The following is a 9886-nucleotide window of genomic DNA, read 5'->3' as shown; positions in this document are numbered from 1 at the left end:
AGCATTATTGTACTGTGATAATCAAGCAGCATTACACATAGCAGCCAATCCAGTTTTTCACGAACGTACGAAACACATTGAAATAGATTGTCATATAGTTCGAGAAAAATTACAAGCTGGAATCATCAAACCGTGTTATGTTTCGACTAAAATGCAATTGACAGATATTTTCACTAAAGCTTTGGGAAGACATCAATTTTATTTTTTGAAAGACAAGTTGGGTGTGATTGACATACACTCTCCAACTTGAGGGGGAGTATTGAGATATAATATCTAGAGTATATATTATTTATAGAATATATCTCAGATATTATATCATAATATTCTTTATTTATGATTTGATTTATAGTATATTTTATTTTATTCTAGTATTGAATTATTTTATATTTTCCTCATTTGTACTGGCTTGTATCCTATTTAAAGGATATCAATATCAATGATAATACACACCTTCCCAATTATATTTTCTATCTCATTCTTAACAGGTTCCTTCGTGGACTCGGCATCGAATTTTCAGTTTTTTCTACTGCTCAGATGGCTCTCACGCCTATCCCCTGTTTTGCAGATTTAGTCTCTAAAGCTAAAAGTTTTGAGTTGTTCCAGCGCTCCCTTGAGTCCTCTGACACCACTCCTACAGCATTCACAACCACTAATCGTGGTCGCCTCATGGAAGCCACCCTGCTTCCTTTACCAACCAGCGAGGTCGTTCTTATTCTCACAAAAACAAACTCTTCTAATCGAGGACGAACCCACTCAAGTCAGGGTCGTCGACCACCTCACTGCCAAATATGCCGCAAAGAGGGCCATTATGCTGACCGCTGCAACCAACGGTATGTTCGACCTGATTCTTCTCATGCTCACCTTGCTGAAGCCTTTAACACGTCATGTTCTATTGCTGGACCTGATGCTGCTGATTGGTTTCTGGACACTGGAGCTTTAGCCCATATGACTGCCGACCCATCTATTCTGGATCAGTCAAACAATTACACGGGTAAGGACTCTGTGATCGTAGGAAACGGTGCATCCCTACCCATTACCCACACCGGTACTCTTTCTCCTGTTCCAAATATTCACTTATTAGATGTCTTGGTTGTCCCTCACCTCACTAAAAATCTTCTTTCCATAAGTAAATTAACGTCTGATTTTTCTCTCTCCGTTACATTTACTAATAATCTTATTACTATCCAGAATCGTCAAACAGGAAGGGTGGTGGCAACCGGTAAAAGAGATGGAGGGCTATATGTGCTGGAGCGCGGCAACTCTGCTTTTATTTCAGCCCTTAGAAACAAATCTTTACGTGCCTCATATGATTTATGGCATGCTCGTCTAGGTCATGTGAATCATTCTGTTATTTCTTTTTTAAATAGAAAAGGTCATCTTTCTCTTACGTCTTTATTGCCTTCTCCATCATTATGTAATACTTGTCAGCTTGCGAAAAGTCATCGATTGCCTTATTCCCGCAATGAACGTAGGTCGTCTCATGTGTTAGATCTTATTCATTGTGATCTTTGGGGTCCTTCTCCCGTCAAATCAAATTCGGGTTTCCTTTATTATGTTATTTTTATTGATGATTATTCTCGATTCACTTGGTTTTACCCTTTAAAATTTAAATCTGATTTTTTTGATATTTTTCTTCAATTTCAAAAATTTGTGGAAAATCAATATTCTTCTCGTATCAAGGTATTTCAAAGCGATGGTGGTACCGAATTTACTAGTACTTGTTTCAAAACTCATTTACGTAATTCTGGCATCCACCATCAACTCTCTTGTCCATATACACCTGCTCAAAATGGTCGTGCTGAGAGAAAACATCGTCATGTGACTGAGACTGGCTTGGCCCTTCTCTTTCACTCTCATCTTTCTTCTCGTTTTTGGGTTGACGCCTTCAGCACTGCAGCTTATATTATCAACCGGTTGCCTACTCCACTTCTTGGAGGTAAGTCACCCTTTGAACTCCTTTATGGCTACACTCCACATTATGACAATTTTCATCCCTTTGGTTGTCGTGTTTATCCTTATTTGCGTGATTATATGCCTAACAAGCTTTCTCCCCGCAGCATTCCTTGTATTTTTTTGGGTTATAGTTCTGCTCATAAAGGGTTCCGCTGTCTTGATCCCGCCACCACTAAGCTATATATCACCTGTCATGCTCAATTTGATGAAACTCACTTTCCTGCTATCCCTAGCTCCCAGGCCCAACCTCTTTCCTCTATTCCTATTTCAAATTTCTTAGAACCACATTTTCATCATATTGATTCATCCCCCCTAACCACTTCATCACCGCAAACTCCTCGATCCAGTTCATCCCCATGTGATATTTGTTCTGACCTTGTAGATGAGTCTGTGCAGGTTGATACTTCTCTTGCAGGTTCCACTTTGCCACCCTCGACTTCTAATTCGACCTCTATTGAACCTCCTGTTGATTTCTCTTCTTTGGGCACTCATCCTATGATCACACGAGCCAAAGCTGGTATATTCAAGACTCGTCATCCAGCAAATCTTGGTATTTTGGGCTCATCTGGACTTCTTTCTACTCTTCTTGCATCCACTGAGCCAAAAGGATTCAAATCTGCGGCTAAGAATCCTGCTTGGGTGGCTGCCATGGATGAAGAAATTCGAGCATTACAACAAAATGATACTTGGACTTTGGTTCCTCGCCCTGCCAACACCAACATCGTGGGCTCTAAATGGGTGTTTCGTATTAAATATTTGCCTGATGGATCTGTCGAGCGTTTCAAGGCTCGTCTTGTTGCCAAAGGTTATACTCAGGTTCCTGGTCTTGACTACACTGACACTTTCAGTCCGGTTGTCAAAGCTACCACTGTCCGTGTTGTGCTTTCTATTGCAGTCACAAATAAATGGCCTCTTCGACAACTTGATGTCAAGAATGCTTTTCTCAATGGAACTCTTATTGAACGTGTTCATATGGAACAACCTCCTGGGTATATTGATCATCGATTTCCCACTCATGTTTGTCTATTAAAGAAAGCCCTCTATGGTTTAAAGCAAGCTCCTCGTGCTTGGTTTCAGCGTTTTAGCTCATTTCTTCTCACACTTGGGTTTTCTTGCAGTCGCGCTGACACGTCCCTTTTTGTCTTTCATCAGCAATCTAACCTTATCTATTTGCTTCTTTATGTTGATGACATTATTGTTACCGGCAACAACTCATCTCTTATTGACAGCTTTACTCGCAAGCTTCATTCTGAGTTTGCTACCAAAGATTTGGGTTCTCTCAATTACTTTCTTGGTCTTGAAGCTTCACCCACTCCTGATGGTCTCTTTATTAGTCAGTTAAAATATGCTCGAGATATTCTTACTCGTGCTCAGTTGCTCGATAGCAAACCAGTTCACACTCCCATGGTTGTTTCTCAACACCTGACTGCTGATGGTTCTCCTTTCTCTGATCCTACTCTCTACAGATCTCTTGTTGGCGCCCTTCAGTACTTGACTATTACGCGTCCAGATATTGCCTATGCTGTCAATTCTGTCAGTCAATTCTTGCATGCCCCTACTGCAGATCACTTTCTTGCTGTCAAACGTATTCTTCGCTATGTCAAAGGAACACTCCACTTTGGTCTTACCTTTCGTCCATCCACTGTTCCTAGTACGCTAGTCGCTTATTCGGATGCTGACTGGGCTGGTTGTCCCGATACTCGTCGTTCTACATCCGGCTATTCTATTTATCTTGGTAACAATCTGGTTTCTTGGAGTGCCAAAAAGCAACCTACTGTCTCACGCTCCAGCTGTGAATCTGAGTATCGTGCTCTTGCCACAACCGCTGCTGAACTTCTTTGGGTTACGCATCTTTTGCATGACCTCAAGGTCCCTATTTCACAGCAGCCCTTACTCTTATGTGACAACAAAAGTGCTATTTTTTTGAGCTCTAATCCCGTTTCTCACAAGCGGGCCAAACATGTTGAACTAGATTATCATTTCCTTCGAGAACTTGTTATCGCTGGCAAACTTCGCACACAATATGTACCCTCTCATCTCCAAGTTGCTGACATCTTCACAAAGAGTATTTCTCGACCTCTCTTTGAATTTTTCAGATCCAAGCTTCACGTTCGTTCAAATCCGACGCTCAGCTTGCGGGGGGGTGTTAAGGATAGTTGACCGTTCATTATAAGGCAAATATCTAGATATTTGCCTTACATTACGGGTTACCATATTTGCCATTTTATTAAAGGCAAATACATTGTATTCATTTATTATTCTTTCCTTTTATCGCTATTTTCATATTATTTGTAATTTACCATATTTCTGTATTCTGTAAATGATTATAAATAAGAGAACTATCACCACCATTTAGGTGTGGTGGATTCAGCAAACATTCACATTGAAAAACATAATCAAAAGAAAATTTTAAAACCAAAGAAAATCTGGGAATAGAATTAAACTGTTAACATAATTAACCATTTATAGAATTAAACGATTTAGATACCGGAGTAGATACATGAAAAGAGAGGAGGATTAGATTTGGAAATAGTACAGAAAAAAAAATCTGGGAATAGAATTAAAACGCTAAACAAAATTAAATGATTTAGATAAATAATTTAGAGAATTAAATGATTGAGATATGGGAGTAGAATTAAACTCGTGGGAAGAAACTGTTTAAAAGAATTATATAATAAAACTCTTTTTTTAAAAGAATTAGATTTAAATAGCTTAAAATTTATATAGGGAAGTAGAATTGAACTACTTACAAGAATTAGAGTTAAAAGAAAAAAAAAAAAAGAAAAAAAAAATAGAACCGTTTGAAGATGGCAAATACTATTCAAATGGCAAGATGGCAAGTCCGGTAAAAAGAATTAAAATATAACATAAAAGAGAAATAAAATGAGAGAAGATAGATATGAGAAATTATTATATCTGTATCTATAGGATATAACATTAAAGGTTGAATTATCCATCGGCTTGAAATATTAATAATATTGACATCTTTAATTTAAATTTTAAGTTTTATTATCCTCAAATATTAACAATATTGACATATCTTTAATTTAAGTTTTAAGTTTTATTATCCTTTATAATTTAGCAGCTTGAAATATTAATAATATTGACATATTTTTAATTTAAGTTTTAAGTTTTATTATCCTATATAATTTAGAAACAATGAAAACATGGAATTTGATTTTTATTGAGGCCGTTTAGAGCTGTATTTTACACGGTTAGTTGGATTATTAATTAAAATGTGAAATACTAACAAAAGATGACGAACGATGCGATATGAAGCAAACCTTGGCAACATTTGGTATAGGTTTCGAGAAATGGGAGCTTACGTTAAATAAATTAGGGAGTACTCTGGCTAAGAGCAAACAGGTAAGTGACCTTACTATATGATAGTCTAAAGATTGTTTGAATTATGATGATGTGTAAGTATGACGTTGTGTNATGTTTTCCATATTGAGCATGCTAGATGATGATGAGTGCCATATTGCATCATGTCGTTAGATCGACATAGGACACAACCCTAAGAGTATGAAAATGATATTAATGTAAATATCCACGAGTACGGGTTACATAGTGTAGCCAAGAGATGAGACTAGAGGGTTGTGTCAGAAGAGACATTATGATGGATTTAGAGGGACCTCATGCNTTCCCCTAGAGATGATGTGTGCGGACGCGCACCGTATGATGAGCGCAAATGCGCACTGGTGCGAATGCACACAGATGAGGGTGTTCATGAGGTGCATCACACTATGGGGTTTTGCTGACCTCTGGACGTCCCTACAGATTAGCTTGACCAGCGGGTCCAAGGGGTGTGCGAGCGCCCTAGGGATTCACACTCGCATGTGTGAGTCGTGTGTAGTGGAGTACTACACATCCAATTTGTCCGAGACTGGAGGCCACCCTTAAGATGATTAGAGATAGGTCCCTAATTCATGATTGCATGTGTTTGCATTTGCATGGCCCCTATAGTGGGGTCACTTACTGAGTATTTCTTCGGGTCGTGTGCCATATTGTTTTTCAGGTAAAGACAAGGCTCCCATGTACGGTTGACGGTGGCATCGTGATTAGAGACTGTGACGCGTGCATAGGATAGTTGCATATTTAAAATTCCTAGACTTTGTTAGGATAGGGTGCTTACATTTCATTTATTTAAATTATTTAACTTGTAATTGTTTTTATCTTATTTTGAACTCTAGTATGATGTATGAAACACGTAAGTCCGGCGGTGTTTTCTAATGTTTTAACGTATTCTGAAGGTTTAAATTTTTTCGTTAATAAAGATGAGCATTTCTTAGAGTTATATTCTACATTAGAGATGAGCATGAGACGTTAGTGACGACTCTAGATATGTGAAAATTTAGGGTCGTTACATTGGTGCTATCGGGATGTACCATAAATGGTGAGTGATGAGGCTCTGTCACAACTCCTTCAGTTCATCGTTGTCTGAGACACATGGTATCGTTCCATAGGAGGCCATCATCTGAGGTTAGCAAAAATTCTCCTGTCTTTACATATCTCAATTGTTCATAAACCTCTGCGAGGTAGTGATCCTCTTTTTGTGCAACTATGATACGTTCCTTCAAGGTGGGTTAGATGGTCAATTGGGCTAATCGTGTCATTGCCCCCTTGACCCTCACAGCAATTCCAGCCCTCTCCATATCAGCTTGGATCTCAGTTAGCCTCGTTAATAGCACTCATGTGTGAGCCTTCTTCCTACTTAATGCGTCGACGGCTACATTAATCTTATCAGGATGGAATTGAATGTCCACATCATAGTCTTTAACTAACTCTAACCATCTCCTTTGTCTTATATTGGGCTATTTCTATGTGAATAGATCCTTGAGGCTCTTATAGTCTGTGTAGATTTGGATCATTTCTCTGTACAAGTAGTGCCTCCAAATCTTCAGGACGAAAACTCAGCTGCTAATTCCAAGTCATTTGTTGGGTAATTCTTCTCATATTCTTTTAGTTGGCGGGAAGCATAAGCGATCCTCCCGTTTTGCATCAGCACGCAACCTAGTCCTTTTATTGATGCACCGCTATAGACTACAAAGTTTCCAGTGACGTCACTAGCCTCTCATTTAACTTTAAGAACCTCCTTTCACAAGCCCGATTCCATATGAATGACTGTCCTTTTTGGGTTAGCTTGGTCAGGGCTGCTGTGATCTTAGCAAAATCTTGTATGAAGCGACAATAATAGCCTACTATTCCCAGAAACTACGTACCTCGGTCACAGTAGTCGGACAAGGCCATTTCATCATTGCCTCAACTTTGGCTAGATCCATCTCTATACCTTCCTTTGACACCACATGGCCTAAGAAGGCAACTTCCTGAAGCTAGAACTCACATTTTGAGAACTTTGCTAATACAACAAATGTATCAACGAAATTCTTGAATATCCTGCTCATCAAGTCCATGAATATAGCGGGGGCGTTTGTTAGTCCAAAGGACACTACTGTAAACTCGTAATGTCTATAGCGAGTCCTAAAAGCCGTCTTGGGTATGTCTTCTTCCTTGATTCTCAACTGGTGGTACCCTGAGTGTAAGTCAATCTTTGAAAGCACCATTGCCCTTGCAGTTGGTCAAATAGATCGTCTATTAGCGGCAATGGATACTTATTCTTCACAGTGACTCTATTCAGTTCCCTGTAGTCTATGCACAGGCACATAGACCCATCCTTTTTATTCACAAACAACACTAGGCCCCCTAGGGTGATACGCTCGGTCGTATGAAGCCTTGTTTCAACAATTCTTGCAACTGCTCCTTGAGTTCCTTAAGTTATGCAGGGGCTATCCTATAATGAGCTTTAGAGATTGGCTTGTCTCAGGCCCTAGCTCGATGCTAAAATCGACCTCCCTTCTAGGTTGTAGTCCTGACGACTTTTCAAGAAAAACATCTAGGAATTCGTTCACAATTGGGATCGTGGAGATGTCTCCATTTGTGTATCGGACATTTGCCACACTAGCTAACAATCTCCATGCTCCTTGGTTTAGTCTCTCTGCCTTCACCGCGTATATTATCTCAGGTAGACTTTGATAGTGTTACTATAACACATGCGGAAGTAATTTGGATCTTAGGCACTTTAAGTACATCAATTATAGTAAATTAACTAGCATGTTCATAAGCATTAAAACTCAAGGAGTTTGAGTACTAACCTTTTGTAGCTCAAATTTCTTTTTCCTCAACCGGTTTCGAATCACCACTAGTGTCTTCCCTACTAGTCTCCGACCTTAGAATGGGATTGTGGAATTTGGTGAGTGACTAAGTTTGGTAGGGATTTAGTATATGTGAAAGAGAATTTGTGAGGGACTTTCTCAAGCTTTTTTCAAGAATGAATTTCCATGTAACTTGATGACTCTATTTATAGAATCATATTTGCGTGCAAATTTGAGATTACCAAATTTTGACTATTTTAATTCAACAATTAATTTAAATAATTAATTTCAAATCAAGATAATATTAAATGATTAATTAAACAATTTAATTAATATTTAGCATTAAATCAAATGTCAATCCCAATCAAATTGGGTACATATTGATTATGAATCCCTATTCATAACTAAAATATTTAAATCTTATTTATATATCTCAAATTCTCTCATTTTGTTTAATTCATAATTAAAACAAAATGCAATTAAATATACAGATCATGGACTCCAATGATCCGAGATTANTCTTCTGAGAAGAAAGACAATTTTCTAGGGAGAAGAAAGGCAATTTTATGGGGAGAAGAAAGGCAGATAGATTTTCTGGGAGGAAAAAAAAAAGGAAGATAATGAAGAGATGGTTATGCAGATAATTGAAGAGATGTCATTTGAAAAGGTTAGTAGTCAGATTTAACTTTTCCTTTTTTTCTTATATGGAAAAATATTAATATGTTGCAATTACTTAGATCTGAGTTAGAAACGATGATATCTTAACCTAAGAGCCAATTAAAATTTGGTAGGAGAAAAGAAATACAAAGAAAGAGGGAAAGACTGTGAAAACAGATCAAACAATCAAGAGAAGGGAACAGAGAAAAAAAAACAAAGAAAGAAAGAGATTTCCAAAAAAAAAAAAAAAAAAAAAAAAGAAATATACGGTGAGAGTGAGAAAGATTTAGAAACAACCAAAATGGATAGAAAATCTTAAATCTGGTAATTAGACTGTTGAACAGAGTTACAGTTCCAATACAATAGTTGTAAATAACAGAGGGAAAATATTAATTAGACTGTTGAACATAGTTAAAGGAATTAGAGATGAGAATAGAATTAGAAAAGAATTAGCATTAAAAGGAAAAAAATGGAAGAGAGGAAGATTTTAAGAAAGAAAAGAAAATTAAATCCATCTAAAATGGGTCAGTTAATAGATTTGAAGGAAGAAAAGAAAATTAGATTGAAAATGATTTTGTTAATTGCATATACATTTTTTAGGAAAGAAATGAAAATGAGATTAGATTGAAAATGGCCAGTACAGTAAGCAGAATTGAAAATCATAATGATATTTTTAGGAAAGAAAAGAAAATCATATTCCATAACAGAGGAGATGAACCGAGTGATGAAGGTAAATGGAAACTATGAGAAAATTATTATAGTTTGTACCCATTAAATATAATATTATTGGATTGAATGATCAAGTAACATGAAGTTTATTACCCAGTAAAATTTAGAATAATGAAAACATGGAATTCGATTTTTTTACTGAGGTCGTTCTAGAGCTGTATTTCACATTGTTAGTTGGATTACTAATTAAAATGTGAAATGCTAACGAAAGGTGACGAACGATTCGATATGAAGCGAACTCTAGCAACCTTTGGAGCAGCTCTCGAGGAACGGGAGCTTACGTTAATTAAATTAGGGAATACTTCGGCTAAGGCCAACCAGGTAAGTGGCCTTACTATAGGATAGGCTAAAAATTGTATGAGTTACGATGATGTATGAACTATGTCGTACGATGC

Source organism: Cucurbita pepo, unplaced genomic scaffold, assembly GCF_002806865.2.
Source record: "Cucurbita pepo subsp. pepo cultivar mu-cu-16 unplaced genomic scaffold, ASM280686v2 Cp4.1_scaffold000273, whole genome shotgun sequence".
NCBI classification, from domain to species: domain Eukaryota; kingdom Viridiplantae; phylum Streptophyta; class Magnoliopsida; order Cucurbitales; family Cucurbitaceae; genus Cucurbita; species Cucurbita pepo.
The sequence above is the reverse complement of the archived record's forward strand: the minus strand, read 5'-3'. Positions refer to the sequence as shown.